Raw genomic sequence first — 20,336 nt, 5'->3', positions numbered from 1 at the left:
CTTTTTTTTAAATACTGCTTTAGAATGGAAGATAATAGTATTTTTGTACTTGAATGTTAAAACCTAAATTATAGGTAAGTTTTAAAATTGTAGGCAACAGAAGAAAAAGAAATGGAAGGCCTGTATTATAAGGCAAAGTGTTAGGTTGGCTTGTATCATTCTAGCATTAGCTGTAAAGTGGGGCACTGTATAGGAATGACTGATTGATGCAGTTACTAGTAATACCATTTTCTTTGTTATACTTCTTAAAAGGAAGGGGCTGTATTTCTCTAAATAAATTAATGTAGTGCTTTTCAAAGCTTCCCAAATGAAACGGTAGGTAAAAGTTTGTATTTGGTCTGTCGCATAGATTTTTGAAGTGAAGTTTCATGGCATACCAGAGTAGGGATATTCTGAATCAGTAGTATTGAAACCAAATGTTTTGGTGTGTTCTGAGATGGCCTTTTTAAAATTTTTGGACTTGGAAATCTTTTTGCTTGTTACCTTTTTGCTTTGTTATTTGATATTTAGTACCTTCTTCAAATGTATTTTAGGTATTTATGGTTTGTTAAATAAATCAGTTTTTCCTTTTGTATGGTATAGCAATATTAAAATGAATATTGTGAAGATACATTGTCAGATCTAGCAGTCCAACTTAATACAAAGCAAAACAGTTCTGAATTTCTGAGTTCTAGGTTTTAAGCCTAGCTGTGCTACCATTAACACTTCAAAGGTAACTTCTGTTTCTTGATTTTCTGCTCTTTAAAATGCATGTTTGTGGTACCTTTTAAAAAATTGGTTAGTTTATTATGCGTTTATGGAAAGGGATTCTTAGTAAGGGGGTGAAATTGGAAACTTTTTTACTTGATCTAAATCATTGCTCAGAAAGATATGATTTAAAAAATACAGTACTTTCTTATGTCAATAAACTTTTTTTTAAAATAAACTTTTAATCTACAGCTGAAGTATGTTTTTAGAATTAAAAATGGAGTCATATTTGTGCCCTTTCCCATTTCCTGCTCCAGTTCCACTCTGTACAATTTGCTATTTTTTCCTTCAACAGTATACTATGGATTTAACAAATGTATAGTATTCTTTATTATGACCCTAAGAGTTTATTGATCATTTGCCTATTTTTGGACATTTAGTTGATTCTGTGTGGTGGTATCTTCTTTCCTTTCCTTCCCTGTCTTTTCCTTCCTTAATTTTACTAGCCTGAGGTAGGTTTGCTTCTTTCTAACCTGTGAGTGAGTTTGCGGAACTTTGTGTATAGACTTTTTCCATTTTTATAAATAAGGCTGAATTATTTCCCAAAAAAGTTACATGAGTTTATCTTTATATCAACAGTGTATGACTGTTACTTTCTCTACATCCTTACTGGCACTATTATGAATCTTAACATTCTCATTAGTCTGATAAAGGAAATGTCTGGTTGTTTTAATTTATATTTCTCTGAATTACCTTTACCTATTCCCTGCACCTTTTCTTAATACCAATCTAATATTTGGAAAAAAATACATGTGTATCATAACAAAAAGAGCGATTATGTCTCCTAATAATTACAATTATAAATTTAACTAATAAACCTCTTTTCCATCACCTTTTGTTATTGTGAACTTTAACATATATACATAACAGTGATAACTTTCAAAGTATGATTTCACAAGTAGTTAGCAAATTTCAAAGTATGTCATGGGTTGCAGTTCCACAACTTCAGCCATTTCCGTTATTGTAAAATGTAACATACATACAGAAAGGTGTCATCTCTCGATGTACGGCTCTACAAGCATTCATATAGGTAATTTCAAAAATTGTTACCGATTATATAGTTCTACAGTTTCAGTTCTTATTATGCAATAAAAGGTATATACAGAAAGGTGAAGACCTTCAAGGCACAATTCAACAAGCAGCTATAGAGCAAATCTCAAAGGAGATTCATGCCCCTGGGAGTCATGTCACTTGTGATGGGGAGGTTAATGAATTTATTTGCTGAGTTGGGCTTAGAGAAAGAAAGGCCACTTCTGAGAAACCAAAGAGGGTCCTTGGAGTTGCCTCTTAGGCATAATTAAAGGAGGGCACAGCCTCCTATTTGCAACCCTAAATTTCGCAAGAGCAAGCCTCTAGTCGAGGGCTTGATTTATTAAGTAGTGGGTTTGTAACTTGACTTAATATATGTATTCTATCCCAAGATAAATGGTCAGTTTCTTACATTATCTTCACTTAGTTGTACAGTCATCATCATTCTCAACTTTAAACAATTATCATAACATAATACATCCCAGAGCTCTTATTGGCTGCTAATTATTCATCCCTACTATTAGTGTAGAGTTGGTAAGATACTCCTGTTAAGTATAGTCAATAATACGTAATGGGTAGTTTTTCCATACCACTCTGTTGTTAACCCTCTGCAGCAGTGTCATACCTTGTAAGTATCTTATGCTAACATTTATTTAGGTTTGAGGTGCTACTCTGTGGGTTACATGCCTTTAAACAACCACTTATGAACAAGTGCCTCACTGATACTTAGAATCCCATTAATGAGCCATAGTCACACCTGATCATTCCCATACTGTTAAGATCACCCTCATTATCATATCTGTACATATTAGATTATCATTCCCCCTTCAAGAGCTTCTGACTTATCTCTGCATCCCCTGTATTCTACATTATAAGACACTTTACATTTTTTATATTAGTGGTAACATACAATATTTCTCCTTTTGTGTCTTGCTTATTTCACTCAGCATTATGTCTTCAAGGTTCCTTCACATTGTCATATGTTTCATGACCTCATTCCTTCTTACTGCTGCGTAGCATTCCATCATGTGTATATACCACATTTTGTTTATCCACTCATCTGTTGAAGGACATTTGGATTGTTTCCATCTCTTGGCAGTTATGAACAATGCTGCTATGAACATTGATGTGCAAGTATATGTTCGTATCACTGCTTTCAGATCTTCTGAGTATATACCAAGAAGTGAAATTGATGGATCGAAGGGTAACTTGATACCTAGTTTTCTGAGGAGCACCCAAACTGTCCTCCAGAGTGGTTGCACCATTATACCTTCCCACCAGCAATGAATAAGAGTTCCAGTTTTTCTACATCCTCTCTGACATTTGTAGTTTCCCAGTTTGTGTAATGGCAGGCATTCTTATTGGTGGGAGATATCTCATTGTGTTCTTGATTTGCATTTCCCTAATAGCTAGTGAAGATGAGCATTTTATTTTTAAAAATTTTTTTTAATTTTTTATGTTTATTATTATTTTTTTTTCATTTTTATTGAGATTGTTCAGATACCATACAATTATCCAAAAATCCAAAGTGTACAATCACTTGACCCTGGGTACCCTCATACAACTGTGCATCCATCACACTTAATTTTTGTTCAATTTTTAGAAACTTTTCATTACTCCAGACAAGAAATAAAGTGAAAGATGAAAAAAGAAAAAAAGAAAAGGAAACTCTAATCCTCCACTATCCCTAACCAACCCCCCTCAATTGTTGACTCGTGCTATTGATATAGTACATTTGTTACTGTTCATGAAAAAATGTTGAAATACTACTAACTGTAGTATATAGTTTGTAAATAGGTATATAGTTCTTCCCTATATGCCCCTCTATTATTAACTTCTAATTGTATTGTCATACATTTGTTCTGGTTCATGGAAGCGATTTCTAGTATTTGTACAGTTGATCATGGACATTGCCCACCATAGGATTCAGTTTTATACATTCCCATCTTTTGACCTCCAACTTTCCTTCAGGTGACATATATGACTCTGAGCTTCCCCTTTCCACCTCATTCACACACCATTCGGCGCTGTTAGTTATTCTCACATCTTGCGACCAACACCCCTGTTCATTTCCAAACATCTGAGTTCATCCTAATTCAACATTCTCCTCATATTAAGCAACCACTCCCCATTCTTAAGCCTCGTCCTATATCTTGGTACCTTATATTTCATGTCTATGAGTTTACATATTATAATTAGTTCCTGTCAGTGAGACCCTGTAATAATTGTCCTAATGTGTCTGGCTTATTTCACTCAGTATATTGCCCTCGAGGTTTTGTCTTCAACCCATTTTTTTTTTAATATAGTTTTGTTCACTCACCATACATTCCATCCCAAGTAAGTAATCGATGGTTTTCTATATGGTCATACATTTATGTGTTCACCACCTTCACCACTATCTATATAAGAGCATCTACATTTCTTCCACAAGGCAGGAGGGAGAGTCAAAGAAGGTAGAGAGGCAAAAGAAAGAGGAAAAAAAAAATGACAGCTAGGAAGCAGCAAAAGGAAAAATAACCTTAAATCAAAGTAGAATAAAGAATCAGACAATACCACCAATGTCAAGTGTCTAACATGCCTCCCCTATCCCCCCCTCTTATCTGCATTCACCTTGGTATATCACCTTTGTTACATTAAAGGAAGCATAATACAATGATTCTATTAGTTACAGTCTCTAGTTTATGCTGATTGCATCCCTCCCCCAATGCCTCCCCATTTTTAACACCTTGCAAGGTTGACATTTGCTTGCTCTCCCTCGTAAAAGAACATATTTGTACATTTTATCACAATTGTTGAATACTCTAGATTTCACCAAGTTACACAGTCCCAGTCTTTATCTTTCCTCCTTTCTTGTGGTGTCTCACATGCTCCCCACCTTCCTCTCTCAACCGTATTCATAGTTACCTTTGTTCAGTGTACTTACATTGTTGTGCTACCATCTCCCAAAATTGTGTTCCAAACCACGCACTCCTGTCTTCTATCACCCTGTAGTGCTCCCTTTAGTATTTCCTGTAGGACAGGTGTCTTGTTCACAAAGTCTCTCATTGTCTGTTTGTCAGAAAATATTTTGAGCTCTCCCTCATATTTGAAGGACAGCTTTGCTGGATACAGGATTCTTGGTTGGCGGTTTTTCTCTTTCAGTATCTTAAATATATCACACCACTTCCTTCTTGCCTCCATGGTTTCTACTGAGAGATCCGCACATAGTCTTATGAAGCTTCCTTTGTATGTAATGGATCGCTTTTCTCTTGCTGCTTTCAGGATTCTCTCTTTGTCTTTGACATTTGATAATCTGATTATTAAGTGTCTTGGCGTAGGCCTATTCATATCTCTTCTGTTTGGAGAACGCTGCGCTTCTTGGATCTGTAATTTTATGTCTTTCATAAGAGATGGGAAATTTTCATTAATTATTTCCTCTATTATTGCTTCTGCCCCCCTTCCCTTCTCTTTTCCTTCTGGGACACCAATGATACATACATTATTGTACTTTGTTTCATCCTTGAGTTCCCAGAGACGTTGCTCATATTTTTTCATTCTTTTCTCCATCTGCTCCTTTGCGTGTAGGCTTTCAGGTGTTTTGTTCTCCAGTTCCTGGGTGTTTTCTTCTGCCTCTTGAGATCTGCTGTTGTATGTTTCCATTGTGTCTTTCGTCTCTTGTGTTGTGCCTTTCATTTCCATAGATTCTTCTAGTTGTTTTTTTGAACTTTTGATTTCTGCCGTATACATGTCCAGTGCTTCCTTTACAGCCTCTATCTCTTTTGCAATATCTTCTCTAAACTTTTATAGCATTAGTTGTTTAAATTCCTATATCTCAGTTGAAGTGTACTTAGTATTAGTTGTTTAAATTCCTGTATCTCAGTTGAAGTGTACATTTATTCCTTTGACTGGGCCATAACTTTGTTTTTCTTAGTGTAGGTTTTAATTTTCTGTTGTCTAGGCATGGTTTCCTTGGTTATCCAAATCAGGTTTTCCCAGACCAGAACAGGCTCAGGTCCCAGAGGGAAGAAATATTCAGTATCTGGTTTCCCTGAGGGTGTGTCTTAGAAAATTGCTCCACCCTTTGATGCCTCAGGTCACTGTGCTTTTCTGCCCAGCAGATGATGCCTGTTAGCCTATAATTCTTTTTTTTTTTAATCATCATTTTATTGAGATATATTCACATACCACGCAGTCATACAAAACAAATCGTACTTTCGATTCTTTACAGTACCATTACATAGTTGTACATTCATCACCTAAATCAATCCCTGACACCTTCATTAGCACACACACAAAAATAACAAGAATAATAATTAGAGTGAAAAAGAGCAATTGAAGTAAAAAAGAACACTGGGTACCTTTGTCTGTTTGTTTCCTTCCCCTATTTTTCTACTCATCCATCCCTAAACTAGACAAAGTGGAGTGTGGTCCTTATGGCTTTCCCAATCCCATTGTCACCCCTCATAAGCTACATTTTTATACAACTGTCTTCGAGATTCATGGGTTCTGGGTTGTAGTTTGATAGTTTCAGGTATCCACCACCAGCTACCCCAATTCTTTAGAACCTAAAAAGGGTTGTCTAAAGTGTGCGTAAGAGTGCCCACCAGAGTGACCTCTCGGCTCGTTTTGGAATCTCTCTGCCACTGAAGCTTATTTCATTTTCTTTCACATCCCCCTTTTGGTCAAGAAGATGTTCTCCGTCCCACGGTGCCGGGTCTACATTCCTCCCCAGGAGTCATATTCCACGTTGCCAGGGAGATTCACTCCCCTGGGTGTCTGATCCCACGTAGTGGGGAGGGCAGTGATTTCACCTTTCAAGTTGGCTTAGCCAGAGAGAGAGGGTCACATCTGAGCAACAAAGAGGCATTCAGGAGGAGACTCTTAGGCACAAATATAGGGAGGCCTAGCCTCTCCTTTGCAGCAACCATCTTCCCAAGGGTAAAACTTATGGTAGAGGGCTCAACCCATCAAACCACCAGTCCCCTATGTCTGTGGTCATGTTAGCAACCATGGAGGTGGGGTAGGCGAATACCCCTGCATTCTCCACAGGCTCCTCAAGGGTAGCCTATAATTCTTGACTGGTGTGAGGAGGTATGACTCTGTTCCCCCAGGCTCTCGGGTCTGGTTCTGAATGGAAAGGGCCCCACCGCTTTCCTCCTAGAGAAGACAGACCCACCAGGTGGAGGTCATTAGCATTTCAATGGTCTCTCTCTCTCTGCTTGTGCTGTCTCCGCCCTTCCCAGAGTCACAGCCCTGGAAACTGAAAATGACTGGGGCTTTCTCCACTGAGCCAAAAAAGAAACAGTCCCCTTCAGACCCAGTCCAAGGCGACCCTCTGGCTCTCCCAGGTCGGTCGTCACCCAAAGCCTCTGTCTGTTTTTGGGGATGCGTACCTGTAGTGAGCAGTTCACACTCGCTACTTAAAACCCCAGTTGGAGCTCAGCTGAGTTATATTCGCTTGCTAGGAGAGAGCTTCTCTCTGTCACCACGAGGCTTTGCAGCTCGGGCCAAGGGGGAGGGGGTCTCAGGACTTGGTTCTGCAGGTTTTACTTACAGATTTTATGCTGTGCTCTCGGGCATTCCTCCCAATTCAGGTTGGTGTATGATGAGTGGATGGTCTCGTTTGTCCCCCCCGCAGTTATTCTGGATTATTTACTAGTTGTTTCTGGTTTTTTGTAGTTGTTCCAGGGGGACTACTTAGCTTCCACTCCTCTCTATGCCGCCATCTTGCCCGAGTCCTGAAGATGAGCATTTTTTCATGTTTTTTTTTTAGCCATTTGTATTTCCTCTTCAGAGAAATGTCTTTTCATATCTTTTGCCCATTTTATAATTGGGCTGTCTGTACTATCATCATTGAGTTGTAGGATTTCTTTATATGTGCAAGATACCAGTGTTTTGTCAGATACATGGTTTCCAAAAATTTTTTCCCCCATTGAGTTGGCTGCCTCTTTATTTTTTTGACAGATTCCTTTGAGGTACAGAAACTTCTAAGCTTGAGGAGTTTCCATTTATCTATTTTTTCTTTTGTTGCACAGGATCCACAGTTATATCCCCCCTCTCAGTTATTATTTTATTTGGGTCTTTGACTTTGTCATCTAGCTAAGGGTTTGTCAATCTTGTTGATCTTCTCAAAGAACTAATTTTTGGTTTTATTGATTCTCTCTCTTTTTTCTTCCTTTTCTTTTTTGGTCTCCGTATCATTTATGTCTGCTTTAATCTTTGTTATTTCTTTTCTTCTGCTTGCTTTAGGATTAGTTTGCCGATCACTTTCTGGCTTCTTCAGTTGTTCCATTAGTTCTTTGATTTTAGCTTTTCATTTTTAATGTTTGCATTTAGAAGTATAAATTTCCTCCTCAGTACTGCCTTTGCTGCATCCCTTAAGTGTTGGTATGTTGTGTTCTCATTTTCATTTGTCTCTAGATACTTAGCAATTTCTCTTGCAATTTTTTCTTTGATCCACTGATTGTTTAGGAGTGTGTTGTTTAATCTCCAGATATTTGTGAGTATTCTAGATCTTTGATGATTATTGACTTCTAGTTGCATTCCATTGTGGTCAGAGAATGTACTTTGAATAATTTCAATCTTTTTAAATTTATGGAGGCTTGTTTTATGCTCCAGCATATGATCTATCCTGGAGAAAGTTCCATGAGCACTAGAGAAGAATGTATATCCTGGTAATTTGGGATGTAATGCTCTCTATATGTCTGTTAAATCTAATTCATGTATCACATTATTTAGGTTCTCAGTTTTTTATTGTTCCTCTGTCTGGTTGATCTGTCTATAGGAGAGAGTGATGTATTGAACTTTCTCACAATTATTATGGGAACATCTACTTGCTTCCTTCAGTTTTGCCAGTATTTGTCTCATGGAGTATCTTCTTTGGTGCATAAACATTTATGATTGTTATTTCCTCTTGGTGAATTGTCCCTTTTATTAGTGTATAATGTCCTTTGTCTCTTATGACATCCTTGCATTTAAAGTCTATTTTATCTGAAATTATCTGCTTTCTTTTGGCTGTAGCTTGCGTGGAATATTTTCCCCCATCTTTTCACTTACAATTTCTTTGTGTCTCTGGGTCTAAGAGGAGTATCTTGTAAGCAACATATTGATGGGTCATGTTTTTTAATCCATTCTGTCAATTTGTATCTTTTATTTGGGGAGTTGAGTCCATTCACATTCAATGTTATTACTGGGAAAGCAGTGCTTGAGTCAGCCATTTTATCCTTTGGTTTTTATTTGTCAAATGTATTCCCCCCACCCCCCTTTATTTCCTTTAAAGTACGTTACTAAAACTCTTCAGTTCTGTGCCTTTCTCCTGACTTCTCTCTCCTTTCTTTTTTTCTCAGCCAGTAGAGTTCCCTTTAGTATTTCTCGTAGGGCTGGTCTCTTGTTAACAAATTCTCTCAGCATTTGTGTGTGAAAATTTTAAGCTCTCCCTCAGTTTTGAAGGAGAGCTTTGCCGGATAAAGAATTTCTGGCTGGCAAGTTTTTCTCTTAAAGATTTTTTTTAATTAAATTCAGTTTTATTGAGATATATTCACATACCATACAGTCATCCATGGTGTACAATCAACTGTTCACAGAACCATCATATAGTTATGCATTCATCACCCTAATCTATTTTTGCACATTTTCTTTACACCACAAAGAATCAGAATTAGAATAAAAAATAAAACTAAAAAAAGAACACCGAAATCATCCCCCCCATCCTACCCTATTTTTCATTTAGTTTTTGTCCCCATTTTTCTACTCATCCATCAGTACACTGGATAAAGGGAGTGTAATTACAAGATTTTCACAATCACACTGTCATTCCTTGTAAGCTACATTGTTATACAACCATCTTCAAGAGTTAAGCCTCCTGGGTTGGAGTTTGATATCAGTTTCAGGTATTTACTTCTAGCTATTCCAGTATGTTAAAACCTAAAAAATGTTATCTATATGGTTCATAAGAATGTCCACCAGAGTGACTTCTTGACTCCATTTGAAATCTTTCAGCCACTGAAACTTTATTTCGTTTCATTTTGCATCCCCCTTTTGGTCAAGAAGATGTTCTCAATCCCACGATGCCGGGTCCAGATTCATCCCTGGGAGTCACATCCGGCGTTGCCAGGGAGATTTACACTCCTGGGAGTCAGGTCCCACATAGGAGGGAGGGCAGTGAGTTCACCTGCCGAGGTGGCTTAGCTACAGAGAGAGGGCCACATCTGAGCAACAAAGAGGCACTCGGGGAGACTCTTATGCACAATTCTAAGCCGATTTAGTCTCCCCTTTGAGTAATGAGCTTCATAAAGTCAAGTCCCAAGATACAGTGCTTGGCTTACCAAGTCGTCAGTCCTCAATGTTTGTGAGAACATCAGCAACTATCCAGGTAAGGAAGTCTAACACTTCTGCGTTTTCCCCCAGCTCCTCAGGGTCCCTGCATATATATTTTTATTCTCTGCCCAAATTACTTTGGGATGTGTCACTATTTCACTGTAAGCTATACAAACCTACCAGGTCTCACTTCCTATTCAAAGTTCCATGTAATTGCGGTGTTTGAACAAACTAACTATAGAAGTTATACTGTTTAGAAAATATAGCTCCTGCACCAGATAAACCTCTCATCCCTTGGTCTCACATGGAACTTGAAGTTTTAACACAAAGTTTCAACCTTTACCCTTTGGCCTGATTTGCCATAGTCTTAACCAGATCTGCTTCATTCGTATCTCTAATTGAAGTCTGGACTCTTTTTCAGCTTTTCTTTTTTTTTTTTTTAACAGTTGCTGTATGCGCTAATACTGACATTCATATCTGCTGAGTTCTAGCTCTAAGTTTCAGGTGTCACACAGATACCCAGTGTTCCAGAAACCAATCACGTTATACACAAAGGGATCAGCATCTCAGAGTTTGGAGACAGCCATTACAGTTCAGGAATAGATGTGACTGCTCTAAGAGCTTACAATCTAGGGACCGTTAGAATAAGCATTCCCCTGATAAAGCTATGATCTAAGATTCAGTTGTGAGTTTACACATTGTAGTTAGTCCATATTGGTGAGGCATTATAGTGTTTGCCTTTGTTTCTGGTGTACTTCACTCAAAATGCTGTCTACAGGATCCATTCACCTCCTTTCGTGTCTCACAGCTTCACTCCTCATATTTGCTCAATATTCCATTGTATGCATACATCACAGTTTACCATTCTGTTCCTTAGTCATTGTACCCTTAGGCCACCTCCATCCATTGCATATCATGAATACTGCCTCCATAACATCAGTGTGCAAATGTCCATTCATGTCCATTCATGTCTCTGCTCTCAGCTCTTCCAATGACATACCCCATAATGAGGTTGCAGGATCTTATGGCCTCCATATACTTAGCTTCTTGTGGAACTACCACACTGACCTTCAGAAGGGCTACACTATTCTGCCTCCTAGTCAACAGTAAATAGGTACATCCCTCTCTCCATGTTTTCTCCAGCTCCTTTACCCTTATTCATATTTTTTCCTACAATTTTGTAGCGGTATTTACATAGCATACATTTATCCATAGTGTACAGTTGTTCATATATCATCATATAGTTGTTCATATATCATCATTTATCACTGCAATCAGCACTTGAACATATTGATTACTACAAAAAAAGTGTTTTTTTAAGCGAATAATAAAAAAGGTAATAATAAGAAAAATAAAATGTCATACAATACAATATAGTAGTAAGGACAGGAGACAACACCACTATCAAGAATCCCATATCCCTCCCTTATATCCCCCTCTCATACACATTTAGCTTTGGTATATTGCCTTTGTTTCATTTAATGGAAGCATATTATAATGTTAATGTTGACCATACACTCCAGTTAGCTTTGATTATGTTTTTTCCCAAATACCATCCCTTTTTCAACACTCTGCATGGTTGACATTCATTTGTTCTCCCACATGTAAAAACTTTTTTTTTTGTACAATTAGTAACAGTCATTGGCCACTCCAGTTTTTGCCAGGTTACACAGTCCCAGCCTTTATCATCTACCAGGTACCTCTGGTGCCTTACATTTCCTTATTCCACCTCTTTCAGCTTTACTCACAGACATCTTTGTTCAGTGTGCTGCCATCACACATTATTATGCTATCTATTTCTGGATCTATACAGGCAATTCTGCTGAATAATGTGTGCTACCATCACACATTATTATGCTATCTATTTCTGGATCTATACAAGCAATTCTGCTGAACATTCTGTAGTCCTTCAGCATCAAATGCCTGATCTCTACCCTCTATCTATCTCCTGGTAGCCTGTGTTACCACCTTTTAACTCTCAAAGTTTGCTCATTAATGTTAGTTCATGTTATTGAGACCATACAATATTTGTCCTTTTGCTTCTGGCTAACTTCACTCAATGTGATGTCCTCAAGGGTCATGCACATTATTATATAATCCATGTCTTTGTTCTGTCTTACAGCTGCCTGATATTCCATCATGTGTATATACCACAGTTTGTTTATCCACTCATCTGTTGATGGACATTTGGGCTGTTTCCATGTCTTGGAAATCGTGAATAATGCTGCAGTAAACACTGGTTTACAAATGTCCATTTGTGCCTTACTTTCAGTTTCTCTTTCAGAATTTTAAATATGTCATACCACTGCCTTGTCACCTCCATGGTGTGCCTGCTGAGTATTCATTAATTAGTCTTAAGTTGTTTCCCTTGTATGTGGCAAATTGCTTCTCTCTTGCTGCTGTCAGAACTTTCTCCTTCAGCATTTGACATTCTGATCAGAATATGTCTCAGTTTGTGTTTATTTGGATTTATTCTGTTTGGAGTTCTTTGGGCATCTTTGATTTGCATATTTACTCCTATTCTGGTTTGCTAATGCTGCCAGAATGCAAAACACTAGAAATTGATTGGCTTTTATAAAAGGGGGTTTATTTGGTTACAGAGTTACAGTCTTAAGGCCATAAAGTGTCCATCAATAAATGGTACCTTAACTGAAGGATGGCCAGTGGTGTCTGGAAAATCTCTGTTAGCTGGGAAGGCACGTGGCTGGCGTCTGCTCCCAAGTTCTGATTTCAAAATAGCTTTCTACCAGGATGTTCCTTTCTAGGCTGCAGTTCCTCAAAAATGTCACTCTTTATTGCTCCTGGGGTATTTGTCTTCTCTTAGCTTCTCTGGAGCAAGAGTCTGCTTTCAGCGGCTGTCTTCAAACTGTCTGTCATCTGCAGCTACTCTCTTAGCTTCTGTCCATTCTTGAAAATGTCCCTCTTGGCTGTAGCAAGCTCGCTCCTTGTGTCTGAGCTTATATAGTGCTCCAGTAAACTAATCAAGGCCCACGCTGAATGGATGGGGCCATGCCTCCATGGAAATTATCCAGAGTTGTCACCCACAGTTGGGTTGGGCGCATTTCCATGGAAACAGCCTAATCCAAACGTTCCACCTTAATCAATACCAATACGTTTCCTGCCCACACAAGACTGCATCAAAGATAATGGCGTTTTGGGGGATATAATACATCCAAACCAGCACAACGTCATTTAGAATAGTTGGGAAGTTTTTGCAACAGTTTCTTCAAATGCTCTTCATAGCCCTTTATTCTGAAACACCAGATGATTCTTAGATTTGTGTGCTTCATGTTGTCCATCATTTCCCTGAGATCCATTTCACATTTTTCTATTTTTTTCACCATTTGCTCTTTTGTGCTTTCACTTTCCACCAATTATCTTCACTTTCGCTAATTCTTTCTCTACTTCAAATCTGGTGTTATGTGTCTCAAGAATCTTTTTAGTTTGATCAGTATTTTTTATTTTCATAAAATACATTTTTTTAAATTTACTCTTGCAAATCCTTCTTTATGCTCTTCTAGGGTCTTCTTTATATCCTTTATATCCTGAGCCATAATACTGATGTTTGTGAGTACTTCTTTGATTAATTGCTCTACGTTCTGTGTCTTCTCAGGCTTTTTCATTTAGATGTTTGGGTTACCCATATCTTCTGGTTTCTTCATATGCTTTATAATTTTATGTTGTTTTCTGGCCTCTTGGCATTTGCTTATCTTGATAGGTTTCTTTTAGGATGTGCAGGCTTATTTGAACATTTATCTTTAATTTGACAGGGCTGCAGCTTGGTGTAGTGCACTTTCCCTGACCTATCAGCAGATGGTACTCCTGAGTCATCTCTAACCCTCAAGGCAGTTGTCCCCAACTTCATCTATGCACTGAGTGGGGCTCCAAACCATTTGGAGGTCCAATCACTGTACCAATTTTCTATGTGCACTGGGGACTGCCAGCCCTGTGGATGGGGGGTGTGCCCCGGGCAGTTTGACAGGGAGTCTGCTCCAGGACACAGTGGTCCTGGCCATACCCGGGGCTTTGGGTGGAGTATCCTGGGGCTGCAGAGCTGTGCCTCTCACCTTCCAGCTCAGATACCCCACAGTCCCTCTCTGCTGTATGCCCACATGCCCTGGGGTTGCTGAAGGGCTCCTGGCACTTCTGTTCTGCACCCTGTCCCCTAGGCTTTGCACACCATGGAGGAAGAGTGAACTCCATCACAAGCCCACTGAATCCCGAATTCCCTCAAGGAAGCTCTCGGCTGTGGGATTGTGGTGGGTTGTTTCCCAGGCAGCTGCAAAATGGCTGCATGGGGCTTCGAAAGCTACCCCGTTTTGCCATCATCTGCCTGTTCCACAGGCCAGTCCCAGGCTCGGGGACTCCCTGCCACTCATCCATGAAGGGTTAGCACCCACGCCAGGTACTGAGGAGAGTGCCCGGGGCATGGAAAGTCACTCCATGTTCCTGGCCGAACATTCACCCTTCTCTAAACGCAGCCTCTTGGTTTCTCCAAGTAGACACACACTGTTGGTGTAGGAGTTCCTGCCCAGCAAGTGGAACCCTGGAACTACTATTCTGGAGCAGTTGCTATCCTTTATCTAGTGTTTTTTCATGGAGGAGAATTTTGTTCTGTTTCTCCTAATTTTCCATCTTTGATCTCTCTTTCATCACCTTTTGACAGTATTTCTTTCCTCTTCCTTTTATCTCCATCCTTGAGAATCCCATTTCATGTCAACTGTGCTTTTATATTATCAAAGTCTTTTAGTCCTGTAATCATAGCCAAGTCTTCTTAATATGCTCATAGCTTAATTTTAAAAGTGAAACATTGAACAGTGTTTACATTTTGATGGTTGATAAATATCACTCAGTGATAGCTCAAGTAGTATATTAGAATTACTGTTATTACTTTTTAAAGGCCTAATGCCAATTGCTCTGGACCTTCTTAAGGACAGTGTTTCTAGTATCAAGGCCATTTGGATTGTATTTACTAAGACACACCCACCCTAGCCCTCCATCCTGTTTTTTCTAATCAGAATGGCCTTCTCGTTAAGCCTATTTTATAGTTCTTCAACGATGGACTTTGCATCCCTGTTCTCCTGGGGTGGATTAGCTGTTTCTTAAATCCTTGTCTTTCTCTTTTTTTAATTTACTCATGTTTGTTGGACTACATCTGTAATTTTTCTTAAGATGTTACTCATTGTAGCCCTGATAATGTCTTTAATTTGCTCTCAAATTTGATTGTTAGATTGACTAAAAGGGAAATCCTAGATTGGAATCTTTATTACATTACCTTTTAGCATTTACTTTGCTGATAAGTCTGATAACGGTGTGGTTCTCATTTCTTTGTGACTTGTTTGTGTATGTTTCAGTCTTTTCTCTTTATTCTTAGTATTCTGAAGAGATGTGTAAGTGTAAATCATCTGATTCATTGCACTGGGTCCTTAGTGGGCCCTTTCATCTAGAAGACTTGTGACCTTTCAAAGCTTTGGGGTATTAACTACTTCTAGTAATACTTTTGTGATTTCCTTCCCTCTCCCCTTATTGGAACTCCTGTTGGGTGTTAAAAGCAATGATAGTGGTTCATCTAAAAATAATAAAAACTATGTAAGGGAAATTGGGGGGAAGGTGCAAGTAAGAATACCAAATTCCCTACCTTTCACATTAGGAAGGTGATAGATATCTAAAATGGAAAAATAATAGCTGTATATAAGGATATTATTCAGAAGGATAAAAGTAATTACCAGAGGAAACATTTAGAAGAGTTCAAAATAGTTGCCACAGAGGATTGGAAATCAGGAGTGGCTGAGGTGTGACAAGACTCTTAAACCTTGAAGTACCATTAACTTCTAAAACTATCTGCATGTATTAAATTGAACAAATTTTAAAACAGTGATTTAGTTCATTCCCATTGTCAAAGGTCCACATTTAGTTTATTTTCAGTCTTTAAAGTCCTCTCATCAAAAATATATAGAAGTTTCCTTTGTCCATGTATTCATTATAAGCCTTCCTGAAGGGAGGAGGATTCTAGTTGACCATTACTTGTGTTCATTTTTCATGATTCGTAATCATTAGGCTGTGTATTTTGAGAATAATTGGCAAGAGAATATACTGGAGATCTTCATGGCTTGTTATGACTTGGCTATAAAACTTTTCTTAAAAGATATGGGAGTATATAGGTAGATACCCAAAATACTTGAAAACACATGTCCACGTAAAAATGTGCACATAGATGTTCTTAACAGCTTTATTCGTAATAGCCGAACAGTAAAAGCAACCCATATGTCCATCACCTGATGAATGGGTACTCAAAATGTGGGATATCCATACAATGGAATATTCTGTTATTTGGCTGTAAAAATGAATGAAGCACTGTTACATGCTGCGACATGGATGACCTTGAAAACATTATGCTAAGTGAAAGAAGCCAGACCCAAAAGGCCACATCTTGTATGACTCCGTTTATATGAAATGTTCAGAATGGGCACATACACAGAGCAGAAAATAAATTAGTGGTTGCTAGGTACAAGGGAGGGAGGGAATGGGGAATGGCTGCTAATTGATATGAGGATTCTTTCTGAGATGATGAAATGTTCTGGAATTAGATAATGATGGTTTCACAGTTCTGAATATTCTAAAAACCACTTAATTTTACACTTTAAAAGGGTGAGTTTTCTGGTCTGTGAATTGTATCTTAAAAAATAATTTTAAAAAGATATAGGAATATATTTGCATCTAATGAAGATAATTTGGATTTATGACTACATTTTGAACTTTAATGAAATCTACAATAGCTTTCTAAGTAGGGTTTTTCTTGGAAAATGGTTTGTGAGAGATAAATTTACTTAAAATCTCCACACTTAAGAAATATTTGGGAACATATCTGCTTTTCTAAGTAGATCAGCTGCCTCTGGAGGAAGAGAGAACTACATATAAGACTTTATAACAATGCTCAGTTTACTTTACAGAACTAATTTAATTTTTGTGTATCATGTATAGGTAGTTTGGTGAAAGATGGCCAGTGGTTGTGTTAAGTGAAGAAGTGATGTGTATTAAAGTCACTCACGTGTTTTTTTTGTATGTTTGGTAGTACATTTTCAGTTATGTGCCCCAATAGTTAATGTGGAATGCTGATGCTTTGGGCTTGACAGTTGGAACACAGAGGTGAGAATGTAATAGATAACTGAAAAAGTTACTTAATAATCTTAATTACCTCTCACAATTCTGAACCACCACACAAATTAGTAAAGAGGCAAGAGATAGATAGCCTTTATAGAATCTACATTTGTGCTTTGGATTAATTCCACTGTGCCAAGGCAATTTGGAATTTGAGTTACTGATTGTTCTGTTCTTAGCCTTACCTTTAGTTCTCCCCCCCCCCCTTTTTTTTCCAACCCTTTTTATTATTAGAATTTTTTTCCCCTCAAACAGCCAGAATGGGGCCTCATGTAATGGTAACCGGTTTAAAACTAGGGTTAGTTTTGTTTTAGGTGACTTGGCTCTTGATCAGTTAGATGCTAAGGCATAGAGTGCTGTGTAATATCTTGATGTACAATAGAAGTTTTACCTTAAATGGTATGTATTGATTATATTGTTTATATAAATATATCCCTTCCCTCACCTCCTCCCCATCTTTGATTTATAGTCGAACTTTTACAGAAGAAATCAAATGAATGTACACAGTGATAGCATCCTTCCCTTTTAGTTACAGAAACATTTTATTTATTTAACACTGTTTAAACTTTAGATTATGACAGTCCAAATTTAGGGTGATATAGTCTACATAACTTCCTTTATAAGATACATGTACAAGGACAAGTGAAGAAAAGCAAAGCCAAGTTGAGATGCTATTGATGGGTAGTTGGCTAGGTGCATTTATTATTTTGGTATATTTGCAGTTCAAATACAGATGTCAGCAAAATTTCAAATTAATTTTCGTGGATCTACAGGATTATAGATGGTTGGTTAAAACTTGTCTGTCGAATTTTCTAATTTAAATACTCTTAAGGGTAACGTGGTAAACGAAAGTATGAAATTATTGCTGAAGTAAACCTCTAGGAAACATCTTCAGTGGGGAAATCTCCCATGAACATAACCCTCAACATTTCTCTCTTACTTTCCTTTCCTTAAGATCAACTTAGTAGTAAATATTCAAAACTGGGAACTTTGATGATTACTATTATTTAATTGTAAATACATATCCTGATTGTGTCCCTCAGCTATCCTGTGTGTGTCTCTCTACTGCTATACTAGAAAGCCAAAAGTTTTATATAGGGTTCTTGATGAGAAATGATTGCTGGTAATTAGATATATGTGCCTGAGATTTTGAAAGTTCTCTTCCCTTTTCTTGCCCCTTTTTTTTTTTTTTTTGCTTGGTGGTAAGATCAAGAAAATGTGAGTTTTTTCTGTTGCAGCACTGTATTGTCCATTCTCCAGCTTCCTGCATATCAAGAATTCTTTGTGACAAAGGCAGCACAGCTAGACTGTTTTATTGTATACATCTAGATTTGTGGGTATCTAGAGATGGTTGTGGTACTGACAGTGATAACTTTCTGATTATAGATTTCTAGTCTTTGGATCACAGTTTTCTGCTGTATGATCTTGTACTTAAGTTGTTCCATTGGTGGCTTAAGTGGGGAGAGCTCCCTGTGGTTCAGTTCTGCAGTGTTCTTGTGCTCATTCCTGGAGATACAGTCTTAGAGCTCTATTATTCCAGCCCTTCCAACAATTAAACAATTAATTCCCTTTATTAATTCCCTTTTGGTTCAAAATATCTGGTGGTTTCTTTTCTCTGCACCAAATCCTGATGGATCAAAGTCAGGAGCATCCTTCGGTGACAAGATACTGCTCTTCCATTTTGTTGATGGTACTCTGTGAGCTTGGGATACATAAATAATTTATTCTATTGTATATCACTTTTTTATAAACGTTAACTATGTTTCAGTCTTTAGTGATCCTTAGCTTAAATGTCTCAACATTTTATACCTTTAAAGGGAATAAAAATTAATATCTGATTTATACGTGATAATTTCTTAGAAGGAAGTCAATCATTTAATTAAATCTGAGCAGAATTTGGAAATTAAACTTTTTACAGTTACAGGTAAGTAAAAGCACCTATCAGAATGTCACTTCTTGGAGCCTATGTCAATGCTTCTCAAACATACAGATCACCTCAGGAACTTGAGAGTCTGATTGAAATGATTACTCCAGAGCTGTGCAATGGAACCTAGGATTCTGCATTTGTAGAAGACTCCTAGGTGATTACAGTTTTGTGGGCTGCTCTCTGAGTAGCATGGCCTATGCTGGTTATAGTTATTTGTTATAAGAGTAATATTTAAATTTCTATTCATAGGTTTGTAAAGGAGAAAAGGCCCTACCTCTTTTCATCCAAATTAATCCTGAGGGATGATAATGATTAAGGACAGCTTCAGTATATCTTTCTAAACTTTTTGCATTGCACATTCAATATATCATATTATTTTACAAACAGAACAGTATTGCGTATTGTTCAGTAGCTTGCTTTTTCCTCTCAGTGTTATCTTATGGTTATCCTTCCATTTCGGAGAATACAGATCTATTTTCTTTCTGTTCTTCAATGGCTACATAGTATTTTAAGTATCCATGTACTATAATTTATAACCATACTCCTCTTGGAAAAATATTTGTTATCTTTGCCTTATTCCTATTCCAAATAATGTGAATATGAAAAATCCTTCTTATTCTTATCCTTCCATAGTTGTGTATTTTGTTGGATAGGTTCCTAGAACTGGAATTGTTAGGTCCTAGGCTATGTACATTTTAAAATTTGATCAGTTCTGGCAAGCTACCCTCACAAAAGGTTTCACCAGTTGTGTTCTTTTTTTTTTTTTTCTTGTTATTTATATATTTTTATTGAGATTGTTCACATGCCATACAATTATCCAAGGATCCAAAGTGTACTATCGATTGCCCACGGTACCATCATACAGCTGTGCATCTATCACTACAATTAATTTTTTTTTCAATTTTGAGATTTTCATTACTCCAGAAAAGAAACAAAGACAAAAAAAGGAAACTCAAATCCTCCCATACCCCTAACCACCCCCCCTCCATTATTGATGCATAGTTTTGGTATAGTACATTTGTTACTGTTGATGAAAGAATGTTAAAATACTACTAACTGTAGTATATAGTTTGCAATAGGTATGTATTCTTTCCTATATGCCTCTCTATTATTAACTTCTAGTTAGAGTGTCATACATTTGTTCTAGTTCATGAGAGAGATTTTTAATATTTGTACAGTT

At 37.5% G+C, this 20,336-nt stretch overlaps 1 protein-coding gene across 2 annotated transcripts in view; it reads left to right on the top strand.

Moving 5' to 3' along the window:
* The window catches only part of ARIH1 (ariadne RBR E3 ubiquitin protein ligase 1), a 163,928-nt gene that overhangs the window by 26,571 nt on the left and 117,021 nt on the right, over positions 1 to 20,336 (top strand). The gene's annotated exons all lie outside the window — the stretch shown is intronic.

Source organism: Choloepus didactylus, chromosome 4, assembly GCF_015220235.1.
Source record: "Choloepus didactylus isolate mChoDid1 chromosome 4, mChoDid1.pri, whole genome shotgun sequence".
Taxonomy (NCBI): domain Eukaryota; kingdom Metazoa; phylum Chordata; class Mammalia; order Pilosa; family Megalonychidae; genus Choloepus; species Choloepus didactylus.
This window is presented reverse-complemented; position numbering and strand designations above follow the sequence as displayed.